The following is a 13,032-nucleotide window of genomic DNA, read 5'->3' as shown; positions in this document are numbered from 1 at the left end:
GGACAGAGTCACCCATGAGGGAGCAGCAGCCAACAGCCAGTCCCAAGCCAGGAGGAAGCCCAGGAGAGAAGCCAGTGACCAGAGTTATCCACAGCTGGGGTGGACCTCAATGTCCCCGCCTCAATCCAGCTCCGGCTCCCAGAGGAGCATCCCCACCCCTAACTTCATTAATTAAAGCCTTTCCCGGGGCCTGTGCCTCCCCCGCCTCACCTTTATGCTCACAGGCAGTGCCTGGCAACCCGGAGGGGGAGGTGTGCCGCCTGCTCTGTGCCAGCCTGTCTGGGCTGTCTCATGCCCCAGTGCCACAGCTGCTCAGAGGCAGCCCGGAGACAAGGGCCCATTGTGTGGTGGGAGCTCAGAGGGCTGGGGGCAGGGTGGAGTGTGTGTGTGTGTGAATATTTTGCTGAGCTTGGGAAAGCCCCCCCACCCCGCCCCCAGGTCCTCCAGCATTGTGTGCCAGGGGCACAACGGGGACCTCCAGCACGCCTGCCTAGGCACGACAGCTGGCAAGAGGGTAGGAGTGCTGGGCAGGTTGTGGTGCAGGAGGAAGTAGGCACTTGGGGAAGAGTGGGCAGCTTGTAGGGGCCACAGAGGTAGCATCTGAACACTGGTGCCCCGGTTCTGCTCAGGGCTTTGCTCTCCAGAATGGCCCGCCTCCTGGATCTCACCCACAGCTCATGTCTGGCCCACTGGTGGCCAAGGCTTTGCCACATCTGTAACCGGGAGCATCGACCAAGCTCTTGGCTATCTGCCTCCATGTGACAAGTGGAAAAGGGCCACAGTTCGGGGCCATGCTGTCCCTATCCTTTGCCTCACTTCATCTTTTAACTTCCAAGAATCTTACTGTGCTGACGGATCCCACCCCTTGCACAGAGCATGCTACTGTACCCCGTGTCACCTAGGGACTCAAGAGTAGACTTCTCCCTGTGCCATCTCTTTGCTGGTGGCACTAGAGGAGCCACAACACCTCCTCCCGGGCTCCCTGGCAGCACCATGGCTCAGTAACTGACATCACAGAGGTGTGAATTTTCATAGCACCCTTTTACCCTGGCCCATTCTTGGCTCTCTGGGGCTGACTCACACCCTGGCTGGTCCAAGTGGCAGGTCTAGGGGGCTCACCCCAGGGCCTGCCTCCACTCTGCTCGGAGGCTCTCTCAATACAAAGCTTGGAAGGGGAAGGCGAAGGCTCTACTGCCCAGGGGTCTCTGCTGGGGTTCCCATCCTAGGACCAACTCAGCCCCTCAGAGTCTGGGTCAGTAGAGTGGGGCTCAGGGGCCGCCGCCGCCGTGGAGTGCTCCTAGCCCACCATGAGAGGGCACTTGGCGAGGGAGGGCCACGCTCGGGCTCAGTATGGGGTGCGCACGCGCACACTCAGCCAAAGGACAGAAAGAGGAGAGAACCCAACAAAGACATGGAGGTGCGCCAGAGACTGAGGCAGAGACGAATGGGGCTCCAGAGGAGCACGGCAGACGGGAGATCCTCTAAACCAGGACAGGGCCTGGCAGGGTGCTGCTGTTCCTGCTGCCAGCGCCCATCTACCTCCATGTGGAGGAGCAGAGCAGGCAGCAGGGCACAGGGGCAGGACAAGGACCCAGTGAGGCGGCCATGCGCCCTGCAGGCGGCTGCGGCTCAGGCTGGGCTCGGGCGCTGCTGGCAGCCATCTTAGACCTTGGCAGCCATCTTACGCGGGCGGCCCCACAATGCCGCCACCGCCAGCCCCGACATGCTCAGCTCAGCTCTAGGACAAAAGGCACAGAGACACTAGAGGTCCGGACAGGGCTTGGAGTACAGGAGCCAGTCCTGTGGTGCAGTTCCCTCCCTACCCCCACCCCCATCTGCTGGCCTGTGTCCTGGAAGGGACAGGGGGCTGGGACCGAGGGCTCTGCTCAGAGGCCGCTGAAGTCTCATGGGCCATGTCCAGTCCAGTAAGAGCAGACCCCTGCCCAGCAGGGTATGGGGACAATAAGGGGTGTTAATGACATGCCAGCTCAGGGATGTACCCCCGGGCAGACAGAGGAAGGGCTGGCCAGGTTTCAGGCCACTGAGCTGTGGTGGTCAGGCCCCTGGCAGGGCCAGGAACACGCTGCCATGCCCAGGCTGGAGGGGGCTCTCTGAAGAGCCCTGCACAGGTCTGGGCCTGCCCTGGACATCTGGGCACCAGGGGCTGTATCCCAGGATGGCATGCCAGGGAGCATTCCTGTGACTGGACCCCTTCCCTGTCCAGGCTCCTGGGGAGGAGGGAGCCCCGGTAGGACACCCCCTCCCCAGGCTCCGCCCCAAGGCTGCAGCCTTTTATCTGGCAGAATAGGGCTTATCAGAGCCACCAGCTGAACAAACACACAAATCCATGGTTAGTGAGAAAAAACACTCTGCCTGAACTCTTTATCTCCTGTTCACAGGCCCCGCACACTGGCCACTGCCAACAGCAGAGGAGGGGACCCGCTGCCACAGCGCCGTGCAGCCGGGCCGTGCTCCCCGCTCTGGAGGTGGGCACGTCTCCACGCTCCGTGTCTTGTTCACCTCCTGCGCCTTTCTAGCACCCAGCCCAGGGTGGCTTTCCTGTGGCAGCCCCTGCTGGCAGGCCGGTGTGCATGAGTGAGTCTCTGCCCACGGGAAGCCCCCCTCCAGCGTCTGCTTTCTCACCAGGGACAATGGGCCAGCTGGTGGCCTGAAGGCCAGTGGAGAGGCAGGGACAGTGCTGGCTGGCACAAGGCAGGCAGGTGCCACTCCATCTCTTATCCTTTCTCCCCCAGCCCACACTGGGAGGCTGGGCTTCTCCAGTCTGCTGTGGCCGGGTCGCTGGCATGCTTCAGCCCCCTTTCCAGTAGGTCTGCCAGAGCAGCGAATACTGTCTCCCCCCCGCCCCCCGCCACACACACACACACACACACACACACACACACACACACACACACACACAGAGAGTTCAGGGCAGTCCTGACCCAGGCAAGGGATGGAATCCTGTCCCCCACTCCCTGCCCCACTTCGAGCAGGGACTAGGGCTCCAGCCATACCACACAGAGAAAAGAAATGGAGTAGAGGGGTCTTTGCCACCTCCTCCAAACCCAAGGCAACTTAGAGGCCCCTGAGGCCTAGTGCCGAGGCCCAGAGATCCTCAGCTGCTGCTCATCAGCCTACCACTGCGCCTGATACTTTATCGGAACAGTCAGGCATCTAGGGACCAGGTTTGGGGAGGGAAGCCCACGGTACTTTTTCAGTGCTGGTGGGGGTGGGAGTAAAGCTCTCATGTCACACAACCACACCTTTGAGGGCCAAGCATCCCTTGGAAGGGAATGCTTTGGGGGTGGCGGCAGGGATGAATCTGGACTGCTAGGAGAGCTGGGTAAGCTCTGTGGAGGAAGTCTAGGAACGGCTCTGGTGGCCGAGCTACCTACATACTACGGGCTGCCCCCCTGCCACAAAGGCGGAATGCAGGCATGTGGGAGAGCCCGGCTGAAGGTGGCCAGGGTAGACACTTCCAAACCCCCCAGGATAACCACAAAGCTCCCCAACACTTTCTTCTTCACTCCTCCACCAGATCCACCATGTTGGCCCCACCAACCTCCACCTCAGCTTCTTCCTTTCCCTGAGTCCAGCTCCCTCGGCCCGGCCTCTTGACTCCACCTGCCTTCAGCGCTCCCTGGCTTGCACAGCGTGCCTGTGGGGTTTGGGGGCTCTAGAGGGGAAACTCCACCGTTGGGAGGAACCCGAGCCTGTGTGAAGAGCCGCGTTTCCAGCTACATCTGATGGGATGTACTTGTGGCTCCCGCTAGATGAAGGGGGATTCCCACATGAAGCCAGCCTGTTCTGTAAAGGGTCTCCCCATACGGCCTGTGGACCAGGCCCCTGGACTTCACCCTAGGAAGTGGGCCTCAGCTGCACCCACAGAACAAACCTAGGACTATCTACACACTCCAGTTCGCATGCTCCTTGTATTCTGCAATGCATTTGCACACTTGCAGGGGCCAGCAGCCCCTGCATCCATTCGCCACCAGAGGACTCACCCCTTCTGCACTTCTGCGAACTTTGGGGGCTCAGGTGGCCTCAGCCTGCAGCCCCCAAAACAGGTGGGGGTGTGGTTCAAGAACCCATCTCTGCCCTCCTTAGCCTACAGCGCTCCTCCCAGCTCCCCCGCCTCTCTGCCTCTATGATTCCAGAGTGTCCAGGGCACGGGAAACCCAATCTCGAGGGGAGCCAGAGGCCCAGCCTACAGCAATCAGAGCTGGAGAATGTGACCATTGTACCTCCTGAAACCCAAGTCCAGAATCCGAGACACCCTGAGGAGGGGGTGCGGACGGATGGGGGCTGGGGGTGGGTCACTGAGGGGTTCTCCCTGTCTCAGCAAACAGGACACTCAGGGATGAGGAAGTCCTGGAGAACACAGGGCAGCCAGAGGGCAGAGGGAGGGGGCTGGGCAGGGGGCCCAGGGGGCCTGGGGAGGTCTGACTCCCCCTCCCTACATTGCTCACCACCACAGCCACTGACATACCACATCCTGGAGCCACCCTGAGCGGCCCCCCTCCCCCCCCCCCCGTCACCCCAGGAACAGTGTGTGTATGGTCTGGAACAGTGGACTAGCCAAGAAACGCAACCTGAATCTGTGGAGGTTTGGGGGGTATACTGTCACTCTATCATCATTCTCCTCTCATCCCACTTTCACTCATGGACCTGTCCTAGTTCCAGTCTTTGGCTTGAGTCTCCTATGGGAGGGGCTGGGGAAGATAGGGCAAGCTAGGTGAGGGGTAGAGAAGGGAAGGCACTGAATCACACCCCCTGGGATGCCCCCAAGACTGCTCCTGGACTGAAACTCAAGGCCTCAGGGCAGGCAGGCTCAGAGGCTAGGCCTTATGCACCCTCTCTAGATCCTCTACCCTCCATCCTGGCTTCACCCCCACCCCCACCCCCTTGGAGCTCTCAGGAGCCCTGGAAGGAGCCCCCCCCCCCGCCTCCCCCGCCCCCACGGCCCTGCCCTGACAGCTGCAGGACTCTATGTGGTACATGGCTTGTGCTGCCGGGACACCCACAGAGAGCATCCACCCACCCAGCTCCATCTAAGCGCCTCACGCCCATAGGGTGTTGGGCATTCCTGGGTGTCTCAGAGACACACAGGGCCAGAAATTCCCACCAGAGAAGAATCCCCAACAGAGGGTAGGAGATAACAAAGCTGCTCCGCAGACCCGAAGAGCAAAGGTCTGGGGAGATAGGGGCAGGCATAGGCATTGCAGGGGGCCTAGGGCTGTCTCCCCTCACCCTAGGAGAGGGGGGCACGCCAGGTGAAGAGGAAGAGGAAGAAGGTGGGCAGATGAAAGAGTTTCCGGGCTCCCCAAGTCACATCTGTGCTGTGGAATCTCCCAGGCCAGGGAGCCCTGCCCTGACTGAACTGCTTCCTCTTCTCCAAGGTGGAGGTAACACCTCGCAGCAGGTGAGGAAACACGGATAAAAGCATCGAGCTCAGGTCCGGCTCCCCACACACTAGTGACCGTCCACCGGTCCCTGCTCCTCCTCCTGCTCTGCTCCCACACCACCTTGGCTGTTGTCCCCAAGAGCTCATGTTCTTGGTGACATGATCCAAGATTGTAGGTTGGGCCCCAGACCCTGCTGTGGTGAGTAGAGGGGCCTGGTCCACTGCAAAAAGCAGCAGAAAAGGCAGAGCTGGATAGACCCGTATACAGGCAGGACCCCCTCTCCTTACAGCCATCAGTAAGTGCCCTGAGGCCCGGAACAGGATAGAGGAGATCAGGGGAAAAAGACTGCAAGATGGCAAAGTCCAATAGGACAGGGGGAAGACAGTGTTTGTTCCCCTGGGTCTGAGGATGCTGCTCCCAACAGCCTTGCTGGGGACAAAGAAAGGAGGGCAGAATCCCAGGCCCTGACCCCTAGGTAGCCAGCGCCTCCCTTGGCAGTGCTGGCTTCTGCCACCACCAGGCCGGAAGTGGGAGCCAGCTTTTCTCAGAGGACCTGGGGCTGGAAGTCACGTGGTGGTGGGGCCCAGACAAGTGGTCCCAGCTCTTGAAGCCTCTGATTCCTTCCACAGCCTGAAGGCTAGAAATTGAAACAGAATTCTCTCCACACCCAGTAGGCTAGGAAAAGCCAAAGGCTCTGAGGAGAGAGGGCCTGTCCCAGCCAGGAGCTCAGAAGCCACTTCCCACCCCTCCCCCTCTATTTACAGCACTGCCCTTTCTGGCCCTTTGAGCTGCCCAGGCCAGGCCAGGCCAGGCCAGTCAGACATCTGCCCCCACCCCCAGCTGCTCCTGGGCTATTAATAGTGTCCCCACCTTCCCAGAGCCCGGTATGGCCCTTTCCCAGCCCCCACACAGTTTACCCTTGAACTAACTTCATAACAGGATGGTCTTCCCAGGCTAAGGCCAACCCAGCATGAGAAGGGGAGACCTTGTGGGGCATGCAGGAGTCTAGGGAAAGAAAGAGGGGAGACAGCAAACCCTAGTGAAGCAGAGAAACACAAAGGGACAGTCTAGAGGTAGAAGGTAGAGGAGTTCGAGAAAGGGGCTGGTGGGAGGGAATTGGTCAAGGCAAAGAATCTGAGGCTGAAGGGGGGGGGGAGAGAGAGACAGAGAGAGACACAGAGAGGGAGAGAGACAGAGAGAGGGAGAGAGAGACAGAGAGGAGAGAGAGAGACAGAGAGGAGAGAGAGACAGAGAGGAAAGAGAGAGGGGGGGTCTGCACAGGAAGAAGAGGCTGGTGGTTTCAGGAGGCAGGCAGAGGGAGGAGAGCAAGCAGAGAGAGGAAGAGGAGGTAGGGGAAAGGACTGCTTTAGGGGAAAAACAGAACTGAAGGGGTGAAACACTCCAAGAGCCCAACTGCTTGGGGCTGCCACCCAGCTGCTGGGCAGCAGGAGGAGCTAGGAGACCCGGGAACAAGGAAGCCCCTTCCCAGATCTTCTGAGGAAGAGAGGATGAGGAGAAAAAAAGAGGAGGCTGAAGAGAGAGGAATAGTGGCAAAAGTGTCCCCACAGAGCCAGGGCAGGTCCCTAAGCTTCACAAAACACCCAAGGTGGGAAGCCAGAGGATGTCCTGGGCAGAGCCTGTTCCAGCTCCCCCTCCCCCAGCTCCCCTCCCCTCCTCACACCTCCTCAAAGCCCAGGAATGCTTGGGGCCTCAGAAGGAAGGCCAGCGGAATGGAACCCACCTACCTCAACTCGCTCCCCAGGGAAGGGGCCAGGCTGAAGCTGCTGGCCTCGCCTCCCCATCTGCTCCCCCTTCACCTGCCTCTACCAGCCAGCAATGACCCAAAGGCATCGTCCCCCACTTAAGGGGCTGACCTTGGCTCATACAAAGAGGGGACACACATAAATGGACCCCCCATCCAGAGGTTTGAGCAAGGCAGCCTCAGACTGGGCTTGGGAGTGGGAGATTCTGGCCTGAGATACACAAGAGCCCCAGGCATCTGGCCAGCAAGTCACCCTGGACCCTACTAAACCAGAAAGTCCTTGAGGACACATCGGTGTGTTTTGTTCACAGATGCACCTGCAAAGCCCAGCTGGAGTGGGCCTCTGAGCAGATACTTCTAGATGTTTCTCTCAACTAGATTATTCCTCTAACCACCAGGAACAGAAGCATCAACTAGCTGGCACCTTCCCCTGTGAAGACAGAGCATCTTCCCTGCAGGCCTGGGCTGCCACTCGTGCCCAGTGAGGAGATGTGGATGCCTCAGCACCACTGGCCCCTGCAGAACCCAGTGGGGCCTGGCACAGAAGCATTGTCTCCCAGGCCTGCCCCTCTCCTCTACCCAGGAGACCCCAAGGTAGCCACTGCCCAGGGCCACCCTGAGCAGAGGACCTGGGCCTCTGACTCTCCAAGGGGGAACATCTACAGAGATGGATGCCTACTGTGAGTAGGCGCAGTCTGGCTTTGAAGAGCGAACCAGGCACATGTGGGAACGGTTCGGGCTGCTGGGGGTGGGAGGGGGGCACGATCACACCAGGCCTGACTGGGAGGCACCCTGAAGGACCCCAAGGGACTCCCAGGGTGGCTGGCGCGCTCAGGCTGTGCTGTGCTCCCTGACACGGTAGCTAGGTGGCGCAGCAAGTTAACACTAGCTGCCCTCCACAGGCTCCGCTGGGGGAACTGTGGGCAGCCAGCCCAGAACTCCAGGGGACAGACAGGGTTCCCTCAGCACACCCACAAGGCCCTGCAGGAGGGGAAGGACCCAGTCAGGCTGAGGCCACCAGGCCCTGGGTTTTGCTCAGGGAAGGAGCTGCCTGCTGCAGTGGCTCTGGTTGCGGCTGCCACCGCCGCCGCCACTGCAGCCACCGCTGCCAAATGTGTCCCGTGATCTGATGGAGGCCGTGCTTCCCGTCTGCATTGATTAGGAACAGCTTGCAGAGCGGGGGCCGGATGGAAGGGGGGCTTGTAATGGGAGGTGGGGATGCCAGGTGCATGGCTTGGAGGGGTGTGATCAGTGGACCCCGTCCCACCCCAGGGGAGCAGCTCTGAGTCCTGCCTGCCCGTCCTCGCCACATGGGGCTACCTTTGATTTGAGGACTCTTCAGCTGTGTGACCCCCCCAAGAAGATTCCCCACACGTCCAAGGTGCCCTGTGTGGGGGACGATGCAGACTTACCTCCATGCTTGGCAAACTCCTGACAAGGATGGTCTCTCTACCATCCGCCCATGCAGGGATGGGGGAGGGTGATGGGGAGTAAAAAGGAGGCCAAAGTCAGAGATCAGGAACCAGAGAGAGGGAGGGAGGGAGAGAGGGAAGGGAAGGGAAGGGAGGGAGGGAAGGAAGGAAGGAAGGAAGGAAGGAAGGAAGGAAGGAAGGAAGGAAGGAAGGAGAGAAGGCACCACCATTGCTGTGCAGCAGTGAGCAGGCACACCCTCCTAGGCTGGGCAGCAGCGGTGTGGAAAAAGGCCCCTTTGTTCCACCAGGAGGTTAGCTGAGGTGAGGCCCGCCCCTCCAGCACCCCCACCCCTGACCCTGAGCAGGACAGATCTCTGCTCTGCAGGGCTTCGCTGCATCCTTGGCCCCCAGTGCTCAGCCCCAGAGCAGAACAGCAGAGCTGGCCCTGCCTTGCCCAAACCCAGAGCAGGTCTTCTCCAATGGGTCCCGGGATGCCTGCACTGCCGGCCTAGCACACCTGGGCCTCTCCTAGGCTTGAGACATACAGACAGATTCTACAACACCATGGGCACCTCACAAGCTCAACAAATGCCATGCTGGGAGAAGGCACCCAGTAGGCTCACTGTTCAATCCTGCCCCCTCCGAGATGAGGCCCGCCTCCCGCCTGTGCCCATTTTAGCTATGGGCCTTTCCCAGTGAACTGGGGCTCTTTCTGGGGCTTTCTCAGAATGGAGGTTGGGTTTTGGACTAGGGTTGCCCTCAGTGGGGTTCTCTGTCTCCAGGGGAAAGAGCCCAGACCACATACCATAGAGCTGGCCAAAACAGAGGCTGAAGTTAAGGATGAGCAGGGCCAGAAGCAAGGTCCCCCTACCCTCTACATTCACAGCACACCCAGTCCCTAGTCCCCAGCTAGTATGGGGACTAGGTGCTCTGTCTCCCACAATCCCCTCTCCATGTGCTCTATCCCTATGTGCTCTGTCTCCACAGGCCTCTCTCCATGCACTCCTTAGAGTCCCTGGCTACTCCTATGGGGTACTCACAGCCCCCAACACAAAGCTTTTCCACCTCTCAGGACAAGGCTGTTTACACCTGTCCCAGTTGTGCTGCATTCCCTTTCTACTCAGCCGTGCAACCACCTCCTGCTCCCACCCTGAGCCTGGAAGGAGGGACTGGTCTGGGTCCTTTTATCCCTGACAGTCCCAAGCCCCTGTCTTGATGCTGGGGGCACCCCTGGGGGCAGGGCACCTTGTCTGAGGTGCTCACCTTTCACTGGCCCAGCTGAAAGCAAAGGGGTAGGGAAGGAGAGCTCTGGGATCGGGGTAGGGGGGAAGGAGGGGTAGGATGAGCAGCTGGAGGTGTGGGTAGCCGGCATGGGCTGCTCCTGGCTACAAGAGGGGGCAGCTCTGATACACAGTGTCCTGCCAAACCCCAGCCTTTTAATTCAATTAGGCACTGGACAGACTTCCCAGATTTTCCTGTGTGTGAGAGCATGTGAAAATCCTGATGTGCCTGCATCCTCCGACCTGTGAGAGGGCTGTGTGGGAACCGTGCTGGTGGAGAAGGAAGAGGGGAGGCAAGCGGTGAAGGAGACATGGGGGGCAGAGGAGAACCTCATCTCTGGAGACCCTGTCCTAGATGCAGGCTGTAGGCCAGCACCTCTGGAGCCTGCCCACTCCAACCAAAATGTCTCCACCATCGTCAAAGGTACGTTAGGGGCGGAGCCAGCCAGCCAGCCTCCCAAAACGCGGGAAGACAGGAAGATGTGGCTTAGGCACGCATGCATTCCCCCCCCCCCACCCCACACACACCTCTTCCACATTCTCCCACCTCTTCCGCTTAGGGCTGCAGTCTGGCCTGCTTGCCTCTTTTTCTCAGCTATAGTCTCCACCTGGCCACCTGGCCACAAAGGCCCTTGATGGTTCTATAAAGCCAAATGCTAGGCATGTGCCATGCAGTCCGGAGCTTTTCTCCCAGCAGGTGACCCAACGGAGCAGGAAGGCTGTCCCAGCCAGGCCTGAGAGAAGCCTACACTCCGTGTTGTTGGAGCAGGGGCCACAGGCATGGCAGGGCTTTGCTGGGAACAGATCTTTGAAATATCCTGCTGGATCCCTGGAGACTATAGAAGGCTTCCTACCTGTCTCCTGACCACGGGGAGACTTCAGGGAAGAGCCAGCTGGCAATGCCACTAGCCCTGTTCCTGAGGTCACCTGCAGGAGTCCCACCTCAGAAAGAATGTAGGCAGGGCCTACTTTCTCCTCCTCTGTGGGTCCAGGGGATCTCTCCCCAGCCCTCCTAGAGCCCTGCCAGCCCCCTTCTGGGAGCAGAGCCAAAAAGATGGGAGAAGGATGTTTATAAGCTGCTAAAAGGGAAAAGGAAAAAGGGGGGGGGGAGAGGCCCAGGCTTCCAGGTAGTGTGGACTGGGGCCACAGAGGGGAAGGGGAGAGAGGGAGGCCAATTTCCCCAGGGGTTGCAGCATCTGGCAGACCAGAGGAAGAAACAGACCTGCCCCACCCAGCACGGCCAGGCCTGACTGACTGTCCCCTCACAGTGGTCTACCAAGGGACAAGGCTGGACGCTTGTGTCTTGACCCTCAGGACTCTTGAGACACTTCTGGTCTTTTGGCTTTTATTTTTCCCCGTGTGTTTCCCCTCTTCAGCCCAAGGGGGAGGGACCAAGGAAGGACGGGGCTTCGGGGTTTGTCAGGAGCTGCTTGGTGGGAGCTGGGCTCCAGCTTACTCCAGCTCACTGGTAGGGTTCTGCACACAGCTAATGGGAGGCTGGCAGCGGCAAATTGTTGTTTACTTTTAATTAAGTAAACAATGTCGGCTTTCCGCCTCCTCCCCTGCCATCCCAGCCAGTAATTTGGGGGATGACAATGGGGTTGTTTCCTTCCTCCTGCCTCCTTTCCCTCCCTCTGAGCACTCCTGCTCTCTGGGGGCTCGGAGGAGCCCTGGAACTTGCTGCTGCTGGAAGAGGCTCCACCCACGGGGACAAGACAATCAGCCACCTGACTGGCCCGGCAGAGGCGTGGCTTCACCTCCGCTGAGGGTGAGGGGACAGTCGGGCCCTGACTCTTCAGGCACTCCAGAGGTTTCTCTCTGCTCTCCTTCCTTCTAGCTGTCACCTAGTAAATCCTCCCAAAATGAAGGGACCAAAAGTCTCTGAGGAATTTGGCAGCAGAGACCCAAAGCCCCATAGGGAGAGATTTCCCCCAGGAATCCCATCCCCCACCCACAGGTCACCAGCATATTCTAATCCAGAACCTTCTAGTGGGGGGGGGGCAGGGCCAGGTATAAGATGGCACCAGCTTTCCTCAGAAGTGGAATGGGCATCCTGGCCTTACTTGGCAGTGGTGCTGCCCTGAAATTCTTAACCTTTGAGCTGCCCCCCCCCACAGTGTTCTTTATGTCCTACTGGGGCCCACGAATTCTATAACCAGTCCTGGGGTGTAAGTGGAGCCAGTCTTTCACCCCTGGGATCTCCTGCTGGTGCTGGTCTCCCAGAGTGGGCCGACAAGGAGCAGGGGCCATGAGTCCCTAGGGAGGCTGAATCCTCACCCAAACCAGCCTGGACGGTGTGGTGCCAGCCAGCCAGGCCAGGCTTCTGCAGAAACAAGATGCTCCTAATACAACTGGGTACCTGGTCTACCTCTGAGCCCTGTGCACACAGTGGGTGTTCTATACTTGCAGGAGAGCTGAGTAGAAGGGAGTAGAGGGGAATCCCTGAAGCCCTTCTCCTTCCAAGGGACTGAGTAGTGGGGTACTGAGCCAGGCCCAACATGAGCTTTCTCTGCAAGGTGGGGGGCTGGGTGGTGTGCGAGCCGCCTCCCCTAGCCCACAGCTCCTGCTTCTTTCCAAAGGGCGGGGGCTGGATGCAATTTCAGCCGCAGAGCTGGGCTTCTGGCTGGAAGCAATTTTCTCATTAGGACCCCAGGCCTGCCCGCCCCGCTGGTTCTGAGCCCTTACTCCCCTCCTGCAAAACCGCACCCCACAGGCCTCCCGACAGACTACTCACACGCACAGGGAACCGCACGTGTACTGAATCAAAGGGGCGATTGTGGGGTCACTCCTGGGGGGCTGGGGGCAAGGAGAAAGCTGCTGGCACAAGGCCTTGGGGTAGGCAGAGGCGGGGAGTGAGGCTTTGGAAGACCCGTAGTCCTCACCAGGTTCACCCCCACTCCACCCCGACAGTCTTGGCAGGGAGAGGGTCCCAGACCCTAGAGGCCGAGGGACCTGGAGCCCAGTGTGCTGGCCTCACAGGACATTGCCGAGGGACCACCGAGCGAGCGAGCGAGCCAGCGAGTGCTCAGGCTTGTCACCAGCCACAGGCCAGCTGGGCCTGGGGCGAGCAGATGGGCTCTCAGGAGGCAGACCCCTTCCCCCAGCCCCGAGGCTGCTGTAAGTGGAGGGTGGTCTCGGCGAAGGGAGGGGGAGCGCGGAGACCGGGAGAAGCG

General features: G+C 59.8%; 1 protein-coding gene across 7 annotated transcripts in view; it reads right to left on the bottom strand.

The window, feature by feature from the left end:
* The window catches only part of LOC138808796 (nuclear factor 1 X-type), a 95,022-nt gene that overhangs the window by 22,494 nt on the left and 59,496 nt on the right, over positions 1-13,032 (bottom strand). The window lies entirely within an intron of this gene.

This window comes from Dipodomys merriami, unplaced genomic scaffold (genome assembly GCF_024711535.1).
Source record: "Dipodomys merriami isolate MVZ:Mamm:240054 unplaced genomic scaffold, mDipMer1.0.p SCAF_477, whole genome shotgun sequence".
Classification (NCBI taxonomy): domain Eukaryota; kingdom Metazoa; phylum Chordata; class Mammalia; order Rodentia; family Heteromyidae; genus Dipodomys; species Dipodomys merriami.
Note: the sequence above shows the minus strand (reverse complement) of the source record. Positions and strands in the feature narration are given on the sequence as shown.